Here is a 19,922-nt window from a genome sequence, read left to right as displayed (position 1 = left end):
GCTCTCCTTCCCTGGAGGTTTTTAAGATGGCCATCTGTCATAATTGTGAATTTCCTGCATTGTGCAGGGGGTTGGACTAGATGGCCCTGGGGGGTCCCTTCCAACTCTGATTCTGTGATAGGCATGGGCTTGTGGTTACAGAATGCTCAGTGGAGCATTTATCATCACCCATACATATATAGAAGCATAGAGTTGGAAGGGGCCATACAGGCCATCTAGTCCAACCCCCTGCTCAATTCAAGATCAACCTAGAGCATCCCTGACAAGTGCTTGTCCAGCCTCTGCTTGAAGACTGCCAGTGAGGGGGAGCTCACCACCTCCCTCGGAAGCTGATTCCACCGTTGAACTACTCTTACTTTAAAAAAAGTTCCACTAATATCCAGCCGGTACCTTTCCACCCGCAATTTAAACTGATTATTGTGGGCCTGTCCTCTGCTGCCAACAGGAACAGCTCCCTGAGCTCCTCTGAGTGATAGCCCTTCAAATACTGTTAGTTTAGGGCAAAAAGGAATGTTCCCCAGATTGAGCAAACAGGAAGATCTTTCCCTTCTGTCTTTCCTTTCTGTGCTGCCCAGCCTCGGTTTCCCCTCAGGGTTACGTCCTTTTTTTCATGTCACCTTTCTCGCTTTCTTCTCTCTCTCGGTGCCTGTCTCTGTGGTTTTTTTCTGGTGGTTTGTCCTGAACTAGTTCGGGTTCCCATTTGGCCATGAAACTCCCAGGGTACCCTTAGGCCAGTCATTCTCTCGCTTTCTCCGCTGAACCTACCTCACAAGGCTGTCGTGAGGGTCAAATGGGGGAGGTGAGAAGCAGAGATGCCACCCCCCCAACTCCTCTGCAGGATAAAAATGTGATAAGAGCCGGTGTTGCGGCGTGGTTAGAGTGACTTGAGAACCCAGGTCCGAATTAGCTGCGAGGCTCACTGCGTAACCTTGAAACTGCCATTCTCTCTTAGCCTAACCTACCTCACAGGGTTGTTGTGAGGGCAGAATAGAGAAGTGGAGAACCATGTTGGCTTCCCTGAGCTTCCCTGGGATAAAAATAAGATAAAAATAGAAGTTGCACTCTTTGGAAACTAAATGTCTTCTAACAAACTAAATGTATCCTGGCCAGTTTGATAGCATGAATGATTTTTCTCAGGGAGGAACCCCAGAGAGTTTTCCAAGGAGACCTCATTTTCCTTTCATGCGCACCTGTGGTTTGGTTATACTCTTGGCGTTTGAGGGACAACAGCAAGGCCCAAGAGCTTTGCGTATATGTGCCAGGATGTGCCCCAGAATCCTTTGCCATGTGCAGAAGACCAGGTGCCCAATGCGCAGGGGTTCAACTCTTTGCTGGCGAGCCTCTATGCGTCGACCACCTAAACCTCTGCGCATGGCGGGCAACTCTGAGGCACATTGTAGCACATGTGTGCGGGGCTCTGGATCCTGTTGTGGTCCCTGGCTGTGACACTGAAGATTAACAAGTGACTTTCTACACATTCCCAAGGTACACCTCATTGATTTGTTGTTAATCCCGCGCATATGCAGCTATTTATGTTAGTTGTGCGTCTGAACATGGCTGGTGCTCCCTTTTCCCTTCCCAAACTCAAAGGTCTATGCTCCGTTTTACACATTGCATAGAAGAGGGTGCCGGAATTCCACTTCAGGTGGCAGGTAGGGGAGCATCACAGTTTTGAATGCTGTCAGGCATAAAAGCAATTCCCTGCATGTAATAACCTAGCAGAGGGCTTTGCTGACACTTCTCCCTGATGAGCTAGTTCACTGCTTGCGGAGATGTTTTGAGGGTTGCTTAAAAAAAAAATGTGTGGGAACCTTCAAAAAATATGATTCCCCAGCGGGGAACAGAAATCGTCCAAGCCATAATTCTGTCTCCTCAGTTTACCACCTCCGTTCTGTCCAATTCGTGGAACAAGTTTATGCCACTTCAGATAGGGTTTGATTTATACACAAAACAGAATGAAGCGGTAGAATCCTGAGGTTGTAGAATGGACTTTACCACTTCAAACTACACCTGAGTAATGCTATTTTGAATGCTGTCCTGTATCAAAAGAAGAAAAACTCCCATAATGTTAAAAAAATAGCACACCAAGCAAAGTTTCCTATTGTGCTAGGATTTTATTTACAAAGACTTTAAAAGAAAACTGGTGAACATTAAAAACATGTGATCTCCGTCCTGCAATTTGCTTTCTGCCACTTCATTCATCCTCCTACAAGTGAGGAGAGCCAGTGTTGCACAGTGGTTAGCGACTCAATGAGGCCTGGATTCGCATCCTCATTGTGCTCTGAAGCTCACTGGATAACCCTGGGCCAGCAACTCTCGCTCAGCTTAAGCTGCCTCATAAGGCTGTGGTGAGGACAAACTGAGGGGAGGCAGAGAATGATGTATTCCACCCTGAGCCCCCATAAAGAAGAATCGTAGAATCATAGCGTTGGAAGGGACCACCAGGGTCATCTAGTCCAACCCCCCGCACAATGCAGGAAATTCACAACTGCCTCCCCCCCACTGCCCCAGTGACCCCTGCTCTATGCCCAGAGGAAGTCAGAAACCCTCCAGCATCCCTGGCCAATCTGGCCTGGAGGGAAATTGCTTCCTGCCCCCAACGTGGCGATTGGCATTTTCCTGGGCATGCAAGAAAGGGCCACGAGAGCCGAGCTCCTGCCCTTGCTGTCAGATGTCCGTCCAGCCTGCTGAAAGACAGGACAGATAGACAGAACGATAGGCAGGGCTTTGTCAGAAGCGCTCGCACAGGTGAGGGTTCAGACTCAGAACAGCAGTCCGGGGTCTGTGGGGCCCTGGTTTTGCAGGCCCGTCTCTCTTTTCCTGTTTCGGTGGCGCATGCTTGTGCATGCAAAGAACCAAGCTGTTGAGCAAGAGCCAGGCCCAGCCAGCTTCGGGGAGGGGAGTGGGTGAGTGGTGAAACCACCGCTCCTGGCAGCTGCTTCCAGTTCTTCTTTCGTGTGGTTCCTTGGGGGATCAACAGCTTCGGAGGAGGAAGCGGGCGTCTCTCTTGTCTCGCTCTCGGCGCCGGGGAAGGTTCTGAATTCCCCGGGGGGCGTCCTGGAGCCTCTAACTGCTCTCTTCCCCAACGGCAATGAAAGACAATAAAATCTCCCAGGGGGGGAATAAAAATGCTTTCGGTTCCTTCCTTGAAAGAGGTTCAGAGTAGATCTGCCAGGTCCCACCTGGAGGCTCTCCTAGGATTGCAACTGGTCTCCAGACTACAGAGATCAAATGGCTGCTTTGGAGGGTGGACTCTATGACATGTAACCCCGCTAGGTAGGGTTGCCAGGTCCCTCTTCACAACTGGCGGGAGGTTTTTGGGGCGGAGCCTGAGGAGGGCGGGGCTTGAGGAGGGGAGGGACTTCAATGCCATAGAGTCCAATGGCCAAAGCAGCCATTTTCTCCAGGTGAACTGATTCCTATCGCCTAGGGATCACTTGTAATAGCAGGAGATCTCCAGCTAGTAACTGGAGGTTGGCAACCCTACTGCTAGGGTTGCCAGCTCCAGGTTGGGAAATACCTAGAGATTTTGGGGGCAGAGCCTGAGGAGGGTGGGGTTTGGGGAGGGGCTCCAATGCCATAGAGTCCAATTGCCAAGGCGGCCATTTCCTCCAGGTGAACTGATCTCTTTCAGCTGGAGATCAGTTGTAATAGCAGGAGATCTCCAGCTATTACCTGGAGGTTGATACAAATAAGAGCACCAATGCTCAAAGTACAGTCAACTATTCCATATATGTTTACTAACAACCAATATACAAGAAAACCCAAATCTCCTGGAATTTCCCAACCCAGAGTTGGCAATCTCAGTGTACCTGCACCAGAGGTGGCATCTGCAGAAGAATTTAAGTTGTGATCTCATTCCTGGCACACATGAACTGCCTCTGAGTTATGGTTGCCAGCTCCGGGATGGGAAATACCTGGAGATGTTGGGGATGGAGCATGAGGAGGGCAGGGTTTTAATGAGTTTTATGGACTTTATTACAAAAAGGAGTCAAATTGTTGCACACACACACACAATTCCCAACACATACAAAACTCAGAAAATAAAAGGAGGAGGAGGAGGAGGACTTTCTCTGCCACTTAACGAAGGAAGGGGAAGGGAAGGTGACTGTAAGCCGGTTTGATTCTTCCTTAAGTGGAAAAAAAGTCGACATATAAAAACCAACTCTTCTTCTTCTTCCAGTTACAAGGGTGTCAGGTAGTGGGACTGTCCGTCACCCTGGACCCTGGAGAACGGCTGCCAGTCAGAGCAGACAATACTGGGTTGGATGGAAGGGTCTGACTCAGCATCCTGTATACAGGGAGGGACATGTAGATGGGCTCTTTCAGTTCAGTCCCTGGCCATTTATGCAGGGCTGCTTCCCTTGCGGTCACCCCCACCGACTGCTCCGGTGCATCGTTTTGATAATGCATGCTTTTCCCCACCGTCAGAGGTCGCCTCGCTCTCCCCGCGCGATTCCACGGTGTTTTCCTGATGCTGTTTTAGCCAGAATCCGGAAAACGCTGGCAAAATGCGCGGGGAGCAGAAGGCGACCTCTGACGGTCGGGAAAGGTATGCATAAACGAAAGGAAGCCCTGAAGCAGTTGGCAGGGGTGACCGCGGGGAAACCGCTCTGCATAAATCGCCCCTGACACCTCAGGTAACATGTTTCAGGAAAGGCCTTTTTCTCCTCAAGGCTCTTGACAGCCACTGCCAGTCAGAGGAGACAATACTTTTTTTTTAATAAATATTTTTTATTGATTTTAAATTATAAGTGGGTTACAGAAGGAAAGAGGGGTGGGGAAATACATAAAACCAGAGGCACCTTTTTCCACTGCTGGTTGGACATGTGAGGGCGTGCAAAAATATTGGAAAAAGATTCATAAGAACCTCGAAGGCATTGTAGGGCAGAGCATAAAATATGATCCAAAACTTTTTCTTCTGAATAAAACACCAAATACCATGAACGAGGACCAACAGATTATGATAAAATATCTAACAACTGCGGCAAGAGTAGTTCTGGCATCTCTTTGGAGAACGAATAAGATCCCAACACCTCAAGCATGGTTGGATAAATCTCTGGAATATATTACTATGGCTCATTTGACAGACTATCTGAAAGATATTACACGAGAACAGAATCATGAGAGGTGGAGACCCTTTTATGACTTCATGAAACACACTAGACAAAAGATACCTTCGAACTAATCCATTACCAAATTAAAAATGTGGAAGATTTTGCAAACAGGGGTAGTGAATGTGAGATATTAACATAATGATATGTAAATAATATCATTCCTCCTTTCTCTATTTTTCCCTCATTCTACAAGGTGGCAGTGCTAATTATGTTAAAACGGCATAATATTTATGTATTTAATATACTTTCTTATGTATTTCCCCAGAGGAGACAATACTGAGCTAGATGGCTTGATATACTCAGTACATTGAGTATATCATGCATAATCAAGTTTATACCAGGTTCCCAAATAATAATAGCGTTTTGTGCCAAATATCAAAATAACTACAGCAAAGTGCCATATGGATCTCGACAAAACAAATGATTAATGCATGTTGTAAATAAGCACAGTCTTGACTTAATCTTGCCTTAAAAAGTACAGCTGTGACAAGAAGAAGAAGAAGAAGAAGAGTTGGTTTTTATATGCCGACTTTCTCCACCACTTAAGGCAGAATCAAACCAGCTTACAATCACCTTTCCCTTCCCCTCCCCACAACAGACACCCTGTGAGGTAGGTGGGGCTGAGAGAGTGTGACTAGCCCAAGGTCACCCAGCTGGCTTCATGTGGAGGAGTGGGCAAACCAACCCAGTTCACTAGATGAGCCTCCGCTGCTCATGTGGAGGAGTGGGGAATCAAACCCGGTTCTCCAGATCAGAGTCCACCGCTCCCAACCACCGCTCTTAACCACTACACCACGCTGGCTCCCACTCGGCTTTGGTGCTCATTTAGCTCAAGCTTTATCAAGTGGTATGTATGTTTTGTGTGTTTGCCTTCACCCCAGTACAATAGTTTACAAACACGTACTGAATTTTTTAAATTTATAAGATGGTTGAAACTCAAAATGCTTTTTCAGTATTCCTCCCCACCACCCCAAACCAAAACTCAAACCTAAATCTAGTTACATTCCTAACATAGATAACCCTGAATTACAGGTCTTTCAAAAACCAGTACTGCAGGACACAGCAAGATTAGAGCAGTCAAATAAACAAAAATGCTCCAACTTCTCTTGGAGAGCCTGTAAAATATTACAAAATTTAGCTTCTGACCCCAATATAACGATCAAAGGGGCAGACAAGGGCAGGGCCATAGTAATTCCGGATACACAGGATTACCTTTCAGAAGTGCATAAACAATTAAATGACGCCACCTTTTACAGAACCTTAATTTATGATCCCACCTAACATATTTTTAACGTTATTTAGATCACCTTACAAGAAGCTCTAGCATTGAATTTTATAGATGAACCTACAGCAAAAAATGTCTACTTAATGAATTCTGAAAAATTCCTGTTTTTTACATCTCACCAAAAATACATTAAAAAGGATTCCCACTGCCTGGACGTCCTATAATATCGGGCAGAGGGTCAGTCTCAGAGCCATTACCACAGATTCCTTTTTAAAGCTTTTGGTGACTTAGAACAACATCTTATGCCAAAGACGCAAAACATTTCATAGGCTTAATGGAAGGTTTACAAATGCATAAGGGATTGGTTCTTATAACTATGGATGTGTCCTTATTATGCACCAACAATCCACACGAGAAGGCACTTAGGACCATGGAGAATGCATTAGACAATCGAGTAGTCTACCACTCCCCCACATTTTTCTTATTGGAATTACTGGACCTAGCCCTTGGAAAAAGAAGAAGAAGATGGTTTTTATATGCCGACTTTCTCTACCACTTAAGGAAGAATCAAACTGGCAATACCTTCCCTTCCCCTCCCCACAACAGACACCCTGTGAGGTAGGTGGGGCTGAGAGAGCTCTAAGAGAGCTGTGACTTGCCCATGGTCACCCAGCTGGCTTCATGTGGAGGAATGGGGAAAACCAAATCCAGTTCACCAGATTAGCGTTCACCGCTCATGTGGAGGAGTGGGGGGAATCAAACCCGGTTCTCCAGATCAGAGTCCACCGCTCCAAACCACCGCTCTTAACCACTACAGTTGTTTTGTTCAAGATTTGCGTGGCACTTTGCTGTAGTTATTTTGATATTTGACACAAAACACTATTGTTATTTAGAAACTCGGTATAAACTAGAATATGCATGATATACTCATAGTACACATGAAGCTGCCTTATACTGAATCAGAGTCTTGGTCCATCAAAGTCAGTATTGTGTACTCTGACCGGCGGCGGCTCTCCAGGGTCTCAGGCAGAAGGTCTTTCACATCACCTACCTGCCTAGTCCCTATAACTGGAGATGCCGGGGATTGAACCTGGGACTTTCTGCATGCCAAGCAGATGCTCTACCACGGGGCCACAGCCCCACCACATGGCTCTCCAGGGCCTCAGGCAGAGGTCTTTCATATCACCTACTTGCCTAGTCCCTTTAACTGGAGATGCCGGGGATTGAACCTGGGACCTTCTGCATGCCAAGCAGATGATCTACCACGGGGCCACGGCCCCTCCCCTAACAGTAATAAGCTTGTTTAATTGGTAAGGCCAATCGGTCCTTGCACTTCACTACGTGGTGATTGTTTCACGATCATTACTTTTTTGTTTTTCACTTTTCTTGTTAAAAAAAAGCATTGACTCAGTACATGGCAGCTGCCAAAGTTATTTCAGGCGTGCGGCCCTGACGCAGATTTAATCGGTTCAAAATCTTGGGTAGCAAGTGCTGGGACGGAAAGGATCTTTCTCCACTTGAGAGCTCAAAGAGCCGCTGAGGTCCTGCCAGTCAAGAATAATGGCTGAGGCTGACTGAGGGCCCAGCTCCGTAGAAGGCCCCCTCAGTTGCTGCTGAATCTAAAGTGGATTAAACCACTGGTTTATGGCACTAAAACAGAAAAAAACGTGGTGGGGGGGAGAAGAATAAGAGTTGGTTTTTATATGCCGACTTTCTCTACCACTTAAGGGAGAATCAAACCGGCTTACAATCGCCTACCCTTCCCTTCTCCACAACAGGTACCCTGTGAGGCGGGTGGGGCTGAGAGAGCTGTGACTAGCCCAAGGTCACCCATCTGGCTTCTTGTGTAGGCATGGGGAAACCAAGCCGGCTCACCAGATTAGCCTCCGCCGCTCCTGTGGAGGAGAGGGGAATCAAACCCGGTTCTCCAGATCAGAGTCTACTGCTCCAAACCACTGCTCTTAACCACTACACCACGCTGGCTTTCTTGAAGATTGTGGTGCTTTTCTATCATGGCCTGAGACAACTTTTCTCCCTCCCCTCTCCTTGTGAACATCCAACCTGAAGAATTCTGTGCCACTTGAAAGCTTGCTCTCTTTTCCTTTTGGTCGGTCCTAATAAAAGGTTTTAAAGTGCTGACGCCTTGGGATTTTTCCTAAGGGATCGGCACGGCGACCTGCAACTTTTATTACTCAGATGAGCAAAGAATGAAATGTGCCTCCGGATTTTAACCTAAAGGAGGAAAACTCCATGGCACCAGGAAGGGTTACCTGCATCAACTTTCGCCCTACATTTTTATATCAATAATGCTGTTTCAGCAATAACCGGCAGCACATATTTTCCTTCAATGACTCTGGCTTCCGCTCCGCATTCTGCCGGCCACATGATTTAATTTTCCCTTGCTACGATCGTGTGTCGCAATGGGTAAAACTGAGTTACGCGCTAGCAATCGCTCTGCCGGTGGAGAAACAGGTATTTGTGCCTATTAATAGGTACTGCTGTTGGAGTGGGCTGGACCCACAGCATGGGTATGAAAGGGGAGCTGAAGCAAAAAAAACCCTTCTCCCTCCGAGCCGATCTGAAATTGAGTCAGCAGCCCCAAAATTAGCACCAGGTGCTGTCCCGGACAGGAGATCTTGCCACAGGAAAACCACAGGCACATGGGGCCGGCTCTGGCAGGGAAGGGGCCGGGCGGGCTTCCTGTTGTGGGGGACACGGAGCGATGGGTAAGCGTGCATGTGTTCGCTGCACAGGTTTCAGGGACTGTCCCGTGTTATGAGTGCCTGTCCTGGATCAATCATGCCTCGGTCAAAATGCTGCAGAACTTGGCAGCGCCTCAAAGATGAACAGATTTATTACGACGACGCCTTGCCAGGAGTCGGGGTTGCCAACCTCCGTGCAAGGCCTGGCGATCTGCACGGAATTATAAATGATCTCACCATCAATCAGAGAAGAAGAAGAAGAAGAAGAAGAAGAAGAAGAAGAAGAAGAAGAAGAAGAAGAAGAAGAAGAAGAAGAAGAAGAAGCAGCAGCAGCAGCAGCAGCAAGAAGCAGTGTTGGTTTATATATGCTGAATTTCTCTACCACTGAAGGCAGAATCAAACTGGCTTACAATCACCTTCTCTTCCCCTCCTACAACAGACACCCTGTGAGATAGATGGGGCTTTCACAGAACTGTGACTGACCCAAGGTCACCCGGCTGGCTTCATGTGTAGGAGTGGGGAAACAAATCCAGTTCACCAGATTAGCCTCCACCGCTCCTGTGGAGGAGTGGGGACTCAAACCCGGCTCTCTAGATCAGAATCCACTGCTCCAAACCTCCGCTCTTATCCACTACACCACGCTGGCTCTCCAGTGTTGGATATGATTCCTCCACGGCTCCCATTCTTGGCTCGGGCCTCATTACGTAGGGTTGCCCAGAATTACTGATCTCCAGACTACAGAGATCAGCTCCCCCCTGCGCAAACGGCTCCATTGGAGGGTGGACTTTATGACATTATACACTGCTGAGGTCCGTCCCATCCCCAATCCCTGCCTTCCTCAGGCTCTGCCCCCCAAAATCTCCAGGTATTTCCCAACTCGGAGCTGGCAACCCTATTTTGTAGTGATGGTGGAGAAAGTGGATCAGGAGAAAGAGGGGGAATCTCCCCTATTAATAACTCTATAATTCAGGATTGCCCAGTGAAAGACAGGCAGTATTTCTTCGTGCGGCCAAGAAAGCATTCTTCATACAGCACATAAACAACTTACGGAACTCACTGCCGCAAGATGTGACAAGGGACATGAACTCAGAAGGCTTTATGAAGGAGTCAGGCCAACTCACAGAGGCCTGTCCACAACTATTAGCCATAATGGTAAAAGTGTAAGAATTTATTTGTATGTGGCCATAGGGCTTCACAAAACCTCATCCACAGAGTAGCACCATGTTTTAAAAAAGAGACATGTACAAGAAAATAAAATCTAGTAGAATTAACATTCATATGAACCACCAAAAACAACGTCGTTTGTGGGATTTTGCTAGGGTTGCCAGTTGCCCGCTGGTGGTGGGCAAACCCCCGGCAATTGACCCCTCTGCCCGCCGACCACCTGAGGGTCGGCGGGCAAACGTGCACACGCGCATGCATACTGCGCACGTCACGTCCAGTTTAGAACCGGACGCTCCGCCTCGTGGAGGGGCCTTATACCTTAGTTTGAGTGGTAAAGGGCCGCTTTACCACTCCAACGAAGAGGTATAAGGCCCCTCGCGAGGCGGCACTTCCGGTTCTAAACCAGAAATTATGTGCGTGCGTCAGCGCGCACATGCGCGCGCATACACGCAAAAGCCTCGTTGGAGGAGAAGAGGGACCTGGCAACCCTAGATTCTGCTCTAGAGCTAACTACCTTAGCTCTTGTTTTTCTTGCTGCCAGAGCAAACAATGATGTTCTATGAGAAATATATGCGTTGGGAGTCGGACAGCAAGCATACGATTTTTCTCCTTTTCTGAGTGGAGGTTTGTACCCACCAGTAGCCCATCAAGAAACCTAATCCTGGGCTGTACATAGAGTGGTGTGTGTAAAGTGCCGTCAAGTTGCAGCCGACTTATGGCGACCCCTTTTGGGGTTTTCATGGCAAGAGATTAACAGAGGTGGTTTGCCGGTGCCTTCCTCTGCACAGCAACCCTGGCATTCCTTGGTGGTCTCCCATCCAAATACTAACCAGGGCTGACCCTGCTTAGCTTCTGAGATCTGACGAGATCAGGCTAGCCTGGGCCATCCAGGTCACATAGAGTGGACAATGACATAAATAATGGGGTACCATAATGGTAAAAGAGATCCTCTTTTGTTTGGAAGCGGCGTACCTGTGAATCTGGATCCAAACGATACAGGCTGCACTTACAGCCCTGTTACTGGGCTTCCGAGAGGCGTCTGTCTGGCCACTGCTGGAAACAGGATTATGAACCAGCTGGACTTTTTGGTTTGCTTGTTGTTTGATTGTTGATTGGTTGTGGTTTTTAATATAGTGTGTGTGTGTGTGTGTGTGTGTGTGTGTGTGTGTGTGTGTGTGTGTGTGTAAAGTGCCGTCAAGTCGCAGCCGACTTATGGCGACCCCTTTTTGGGGTTTTCATGGCAAGAGACTAACAGAGGTGGTTTGCCAGTGCCTTCACAGCAACCCTGGACTTCCTTGGTGGTCTCCCATCCAAATACTAACCGGGGCTGACCCTGACGAGATCAGGCTAGCCTGGGCCATCCAGGTCATGGCATTTAATATATTAGTTATGGATATTGATATATTACGGCTTTAAATGCATTTAATTTGTTGTTTTTATTTATGTTTTGGCTATGTAGCTAACACTGTTTGAGACAGTAGAAACAGCTGTGTAACTACAGAGAGAAGTGTTATTTAAAGATTTGCGAATGGTTTAGGCTGCGAGCTAACTAATAGATAGCAAAAAAGAGAGAGGAATGACTAAACACATTTTGAATTTGGCTCGTTTGCTTTTTTTATTTGCCTAGACGAATGTTTTTTTTAAAAAAAATTTGCTTAGAAGTTAATTAAGATGCAATATATATATGACTAAGATAGATGTTTTGACTTAATAGCTAGACAATGGGTGTGGACTTTAGCTCTGCTTTAGTTGGAGGAGACAGAGCAAGAAGGGGTAACAGGGATCTATGACCTATGTAAACCAGGGTAATCCTGGGTGGAAACTCGCAGGCGATTGTACAATGGGTTGAATGGGTTTTATTACAGAATAAAAATATCAATGACCTCAATGCCAGAGAGTCCAATTGCCCAAGCAGCCATTTTCTCCAGGGGAATTGATCTCTATTGGCTGGAGATCGGTTGTAATAGCAAGAGATCGCCAGCTAGTACCTGGAGGTTGGCAACCCTAGGTACGAGGCGACCTCTCATGTCCTCCAGGGCCCCTTTCTGACCCAACTGTCCTAGCAATGTTCTTTAAAAATTGTTTTGCTGCCAGTTTTCTTCTCTAAAGCGCCGTGAGAAAGTACGCAGATCTGCCTTCCTCTAAAGCAACTCAACTTCACTGACTTCTCCAAACGGGGCCGTGTTGCAACGGGTTAGTTCCTTAAAACAGTTCCAATTATAGAGTACCGTCTCTGTTTTGGATGGGTTTTTTTTTTAAAGCTGTGTAGCCGGCGGTTCCTTATGCTAAGAAGAAGAAGGGGGGGGAAACCCCAGTGTTCAAACCGATGAAGGGAAACCCATGCAAATCGGGGAGGGTTGGGTGAAGAAAAACAAGAAATGCGTTAACTCCCAAGCTCGGCCAGAGGAAGTCTGCTTTGGAGAAAGGGAAGTGAAGCAAGAGAGATGGGCTCTCGCTCTTTGGGGAACGGGGTGGAAGGGCTGAGGCTAGGGTTGCCAGCTCCAGGTTGGGAAATACCTGGAGATTCTGGGGGCGGAGCCTGAGGAGGGCAGGGTTTGGAGAGGGGAGGGACTTCAATGCCATAGAGTCCAATGGCCAAAGCGGCCATTATTCTCCAGGTGAACAGATCTCTATCGGCTGGAGATGAGTGGTAATAGCAGGAGATCTCCAGCTAGTCCCTGGAGGTTTAGATAATCTCAACAAACACAGTACCTATGCTGAAAATAACGAGGTTCTGGAAACAGCAGCACGAAGGCTCACAATATTGTAAATATTGTATTAATTACTAATGAAAACAATTACTGAAGAATTTGGTAGTATAATTTTGGCAATATAATTTATGAAAAAAAGGAAAAGCAGGAAAAAAGGAAAAGTATGAAGTAATGCTTTTCCTTTTTTTCATAAATTATATTGCCAAAATTATACTACCAAATTTTTCAGTAATTGTTTTCATTAGTAATTAATACAATATTTACATTATTGTGAGCCTTCGTGCTGCTGTTTCCAGTACCTGGAGGTTGGCAACCCTAGCTAAGGCCTAGGCCATGATCCAGAGAAGGGGCACAAAGGTGGCCCATTAACTTAGGGTTGCCAGGTCCCTCTTTGCCACCGGCGGGAGGTTTTGGGGGTGGGGCCTGAGGAGGGCGGGGTTTGGGGAGGGGAGGGACTTCAATGCCATAGAGTCCAATGGCCAAAGCAGCCATTTTCTCCAGGGGAAGTGATCTCTATCGGCTGGAGATCAGTTGTAATAGCGGGAGATCTCCTGCCGCTACCTGGAGGTTAGGAAATGAGCACAGGAGCGACACAACAATGTAGTTACCCATGGTGGTAAAAACAATCACTGAAGTAAAACCAACAAATGCGTACCCCCAAACCTGCCACTCGCAGAAGATTCAAACTGCTCTCACGGTGGTAAAAACAAACACTTAGCAGAAATCTGTGCCAATGTGTTTTCCTCCCAAACCTTTGTTTCCCATAATACTGATGTCTCTTGAACTTGTTTATCTCAAGCTCTGTTGCATCATTGCAACAGAAGGATGCATCATCTGACGGGATGACAAAGGGAAGCATTAAAAATGCCCTTTCCCCTTCAAAGTGAGCAATATCCTTTGTTTATTAAATTGTTTTATTTTTTTTTATTAAATTGTAGCACCTCCGCAAGTGCCATCGTGGTGGTATTGCAACATGTAAACTTTCCCTGCTACCTGCTTAGTCAGAAATTGCAACGATGGCCCAGTTTTAACAGAAAATGCAGACAACATTGTTGGCAACCTGGCTGGCATTTCAGTCTTTTCTATGTTATTCTTCTGTCTTTTAAAAACAGACCTCATTTATAATTATTTTACTAAAATGTTTTTTTTGAATACTGCCTTTTCTTTTGTAGCCAGCCAAAGCCACTGCTCATTAAAAACATCCTTTTTGTAGTATCAGCATTACACTCAGAAACAATACCGTTTTAAAAAAAACGAGGAGTGGCTTCAGCAAGCTGCAGAGTTTTTAAAAAAGGAATTAACAGTGCATTCCTGAGACTCTGGCAGCCGGGGACGGTGTGGAGGAGGCGCCGCCGAAAACCTTAGAAAAGTATTTTGCAGGCTTTTTAACGTTCAAATGGGGCTTTTCGCCCCATAGAGAACAGCAAGGCTGAGCCTGCTGAAAAGCAGGTGCAGGAATACCATTCTTGGCGCTGGCATTACGGGGCAAAAGGGGGCAGGAATGCTCTGAGGACGCTCCCGGAGATGCTGGAACGCCCCCCAGAATGCCGGCACAGGCCTTTACGCCGGTAGGACGCTGGTGGAAGGCCCCACCGGTGTCCCGGGGCGGCGCTGCCATAGCAGTGCCCGGAGACCGGTGTCCAGCCCTCCCCTCCAGCGTTGGGGCCACTTATGGCGGTGTAAGTAACCCGGACGCCAGCGTGGAGGGTCCCAACGCCGGCACAGCCCCTTCCTGGCCTCTTGAGGACTTTGGTCCTCAGAAGTCAGGAATGCGCTGTAAGTCCACCTCTAACATAACAATTGATTCATGAATGCTGTGAGACCTGGAGCAGGGTGCTTAGAAAACACCACACAAACTGCTGGTAGACAGGGGATGGGACGTACTTGCAAGTAGGGGCTGTGGCTCAGCGGCAGAGCATCGGCTCGGCATGCAGAAGGTCCCGGGTTCAATCCCCGGCATCTCCAGTTAAAGGGACCAGGGAGTAGGTGATGGGAAAGACCTCTCCCTGAGACCCTGGAGAGCCGCTGCCGGTCTGAGTAGACAATACTGACCTTGATGGACCAAGGGTCTGATTCAGGATAAGGCAGCTTCATGTGTTCATGTGTGACATACATAGGATCTTGCCTGTGGGGTTGGATTTTTATGGTGGAATATAGCTCTGCATCGGGAGGGAAGGTGGCATTATATAACCCGATCTCGCCAATAGTCAGAAGCTAAGCAGGGCTGATCGATACTTGGATGGGAGACCACCGAGGAAGACTCTGCAGAGGAAGGCAATGGCAAACCACCTCTGCTTCTCACTTGTCTTGAAAGTCCCTTGCTGGGGTCGCCATAACTCAGGTGTGACTTGACCGCCCATGTACACACTGCAGTAAATGCTGCCAGGAACCGCAGCTGCAATCCTTGGGGCCACCAGTCGTTCAAGACTAATCCTTCAGCAGCGCCAAGCTGCCCTCGTGTGCACAATACCACAGACACCTCGATTTTGCACAATGATTTTGCTCGGGAAAACAAACTAAAAAGCTAGGGTGTAATTTGGGCCAGGATCCAAAGAACTGCACAATTCACTGATTACAATATACATTATACCTCTGCATTAGGGTTTCCAACTTCCAGGTACTAGCTGGAGATATCCTGCTATTACAACTGATCTCCAGATGATAGAGATCAGTTCCCCTGGAGAAAATGGCTGCTTTGGTGTAGCCAGCGTGGTGTAGTGGTTAAGAGCGGTAGTTTGGAGCGGTGGACTCTGATCTGGAGAACCGGGCTTGATTCCCCGCTCCTCCACGTGAGCGGCGGAGGCTAATCTGATGAACTGGATTTGTTTCCCCACTCGTCCACATGAAGCCAGCTGGGTGGCCTTGGGCTAGTCACAGCTCTCTTAGAGCTCTCTCAGCCTCACCTACCTCACAGGGTGTCTGTTGTGGGGAGGGGAAGGGAAGGTGATTGTAAGCCGGTTTGAGTCTCCCTTAAGCGGTAGAGGAAGTCAGCAAATAAAAACTAACTCTTTTATTTTGAGTTTCCCCTGCAATCCACAGTGCTGCCACGCAGAGGCAGTCTTGCCCCAACCATGCAGAGGATGGGTCACGGTGCATCCTGGAAACCTCTGGGTTCCTCAGAGCAGAAGGGAAGAACCAACAAACCTTGAGAAAATCCAAGCACCTGTCCTAGACGGCTTCTATGGGATGGGGGTGGGGGAACATGCTCCTACCATGGCATCAGTGACCACTGTAGGAACAGGTAGGGGAATAGCCTCCGTCCCCACACTGCCCTGGTCCCAGACTCTCGGCTTCTTTCCCTTTCCCCGATCACGCTTATGCAGAAACACGGATCCTATAGCGAATAAAAAAACACCTCTGTACTAAGTGTATGAACAATGAAACATAGGTAACATCTTATTCAAGCAAAGCAAACTTTCGCAATTTTAAACACTTTCACAATCATAGCCATAAAGTCCTCAATACATAATTTCCAACAATCACAATCCAAAGTGTGCAATTAACAACAGAAATACCAATAATTGATTGTTTGCAAGCGGGAAAACCCACCTGTACCTTTGCTGTTTAAAACGGTCTTGGAGCTGATCCCTATTTAGTTCTACAGCGTGTTTAACTCACGAACTGCTTGCACAAACAGTCAATTGTGTGTATTATGGTTGTTAATTGCATTTGCTGCATTAATAAATGAATCTGAATCTGTTGTTAATTGCACACTTTGGCTTGGGATTGCTGGAAATTATGTATTGAGGACTTCATGGCTAGAATTGTGAATACAACTGTGAAAGTTCACTTTGTTTGAATAAGATGAAACATGGATCCTGCCATAACCCACCCCCGCCTTTCCCCACTGAGTTATGCAGGACATCAAGGAAAGGCCCTTTAGAGACCTTGAAAGCAGGGTTGCCAGCGCACACACCCCTGCCCGGCCACCGGTGGAGGATGGAGGTGCAGGGTTGCCAGATCCAGGCTGGGCAACTCCAGATTTGGGGATGGAGCCTGGGGAGGGCAGGGACCTCGGGGGGTAAAATGCCATAGAGCCGTGTTGGCGAACCTATGGCACGGGTGCCACTTCCGGCACGCGTAGCCCTTTCTGCCGGCACGCACGGTTCCTCCAAGCCGCTGGCCTTTCCGGCTCTGCCCCACCCCGGATGGGGGAGGCTGTAGCCCTGGGGTGGGGAACCTCCGACATGATTGGCGGTGGCCCCCGGACTCTCCCACAGAAGCTGCCGCCATTGCCGCCACTGGAGCGTGCGCGGCCAGCCAGGCGGGTGGGAGAGCGGGGAACAGAAGCCGAGCGCTCACACTCGGCATGGCCGGCGGCTTCTCCGGCGCCCTCTGGGCCTGTGCGGGCGGAGGGGCATGGCTGGTCGGTGGGTGCGAAGGAGGCGCCCTCTGCCCCACCCTGCTCGCCTCTCACAAGCCTGCCGCCGCGCCCCACCGAGTGGCAAATCCAAGGCAAAACCTCCCATGCATAAATGGCCTCTTTCTTTTTCTGTCTCCCTCTGTCCTTTTCTTTCTCTCCCTTGCTCCATTTCTTTCTCCCTTTCTCTCTCTTTTTCTTTCTTTCTCTCCCTCCCTCCCTTCCCTTCTTTCCTTCCTTCCTTCCTTCTTTCCCTCCAGCGGCTTCTCCGGCACCCTCTGGGTCTGTGCGGGCGGAGGGGCGTGCAGTCCTATTCCACCTTTGAAGTGCCCACAAGCCATCCTCCAAACACCTTTCCATTTGTCTTGATATGTAGAGAGAAAACACTAAGGAACTAGTTGCCAATCTCCAGGTACTAGGTGGAGATCTGCTATTACAGGTGATCTCCAACCAATAGAGATCAGTTCCCCTGGAAAAAATTGCCACTTTGGCAATTGGACTCTATGGCACTGAAGTCCTTCCCCAAACCCCGCCCTCCTCAGGCGCCACCCCAAAAACCTCCCACTCATGGCGAAGAGGAACTTGGCAACCCTAGCCTCTCCCTCTGGGCCCCCTCTGGGGGTGGTATTCAGGTTAAATTGCCGCATTGGCACTCGGCGATAAATAAGTGGGTTTTTGGTTGCAGTTTGGGCACTCGGTCTCTAAAAGGTTCGCCATCACTGCCATAGAGTAACATGAACACATTAAGCTGCCTTCCACTGAATCAGACCCCTGGTCCATCAAAGTCAGTATTGTCTACTCAGACTGGCAGCAGCTGTCCAGGGTCTCAGGCAGGGGTCTTTCCCATCACCTACTTGCCTGGTCCCTTTAAGTGGCGATGCCGGGGACTGAACCTGGGACCTTCTGCATGCCAAGCAGAGGCTCTGCTACTGAGCCACAGCCCATCCCCCAGGATACCACTGAGCCACAGTCCACCCTCCATTTTCTCCGGAGGAATGGATCTCTGTAGTCTGGAGAGAAGCTGTCATCCCAGGTGATCCCCGGGCCCCACCTGGAGGCCGGCATCCTACTGGAAAGGTCCTGGCATCCTGGAGGAAAAACCACCATGGGGAAGCAGTCCCAGGATGCTTTGCCTTGCATCAGGATCGTGCTGCTGATGCGTGGGGATAACACAGCTGACAAATCCCGGTAGAAAGACTTCCCTGCATGTGCAAAGTTTTGAAGCCACATCCAGAGGACACCAAGGAGGGGTAGACTGAATGCCCCTCAGTGTATTTTCTTCCTTACAGATCCATTTCCCCACCCGTTTCTTTGGGGAGCCAAGGAATACGCTTCTCGCGGTTGGCGGACGATTACATCTCCGCTCGTGACTTTTGTGTCCCTGTGTGGTGGAGGCCAGACCTCTGAGAAAGGGCAGTTTTTTTAAATAAAAGGAAGCTGAAATTATTCTGGGATTTTTTTTTTTGCCTTTCTTATGAGCTTTTCCTGACCAGGTGACCACCCCAGTTGCTTCTAAAAGAGGAAGAGAGGTGATACCAAATTCAGCAGGCTACCCCACCTGTGAAGTTTAACAAGCTAGATGCTAGCTCACGAGACAGGGCCCAGAGGGGCCATTTTTTGTCCTTCTCTTGAAAAAACACACACGAAGGAATCGTTTCTTTGCAGGCTCTCGGCCTGGAGGTTTCCTCCACACCAGAAAAGGACCAGTGCCTCGAGACCTGAAGCGGGAAACCATTCTGTTGCCGGAACAAGGTTCGTGGGAGCCAAAGCGTGACATCGCTGCACAGCCACAAAAAAGTTTCATTGAAGGGGCTTCAGAAAGGCTGTCGCTTCCATCCTCCCCAGTCCAAAATACAACGCACCTGAAGCTTCCCACACCTGGTGATTGTTGTTCCGTGTCCACAAAAGGCCAGAATTCAGCCCACATTCTGGCCCAGCTGAAACTGGGAAGGATTAGAGGGAGGGCAAGCTCAATTCAATTCGTGCATGAGCCAATCTGACCTCATGGGAGCTCAACATGGGGAGCATCTGCTTGGCATGCAGAAGGTCCCAGGTTCAATCCCTGGCATCTCTAGTTAAAGGGACTAGGCAAGTATGTGATGTGAAAAACCTCTGCCTGAGATCCTGGAGAGCTGCTGCCAGTCTGAGTAGACAATACTGACTTTGATGGACCAAGGGTCTGATTCAGTATAAGGCAGCTTCATATGCTCAACATGGATCTAAACAGTGATCTGAACTAAGGCAGTCTTCCAGGACCACCCCCCCCCATCATAGCAAATCAGACCATCAAGGTCAGTATTGTCTACTCAGACTGGCAGCAGCTCTCCAGGGTCTCAAGCAGAGGTCTTTCATATCACCTGCTTTCAACTGGAGATGTTGGGGATTGAACCCGGGACCTTCTGCATGCCAAGCAGAGGCTCTTCCACTGATCCACAGCCCCTCCCCATGGCTCTCCAGGGTCTGGGGCAGAAGTCTTTCCCATCACCTACTGCCTAATCCTATTAACTGGAGATGCTGGGGATTGAACCTGGGACCTTCTGCATGCCGAGCAGATGCTCTTCCACTGAGCCACCGCCCCTCCCCAACCCACAGAGAACTTTGCTAGAATTTTGCCTAGCTCTGTACCCTAAAGCAGGCAACGGG

The sequence above is a fragment of the Euleptes europaea genome, chromosome 7 (genome assembly GCF_029931775.1).
Source record: "Euleptes europaea isolate rEulEur1 chromosome 7, rEulEur1.hap1, whole genome shotgun sequence".
NCBI classification, from domain to species: domain Eukaryota; kingdom Metazoa; phylum Chordata; class Lepidosauria; order Squamata; family Sphaerodactylidae; genus Euleptes; species Euleptes europaea.
This window is presented reverse-complemented; position numbering follows the sequence as displayed.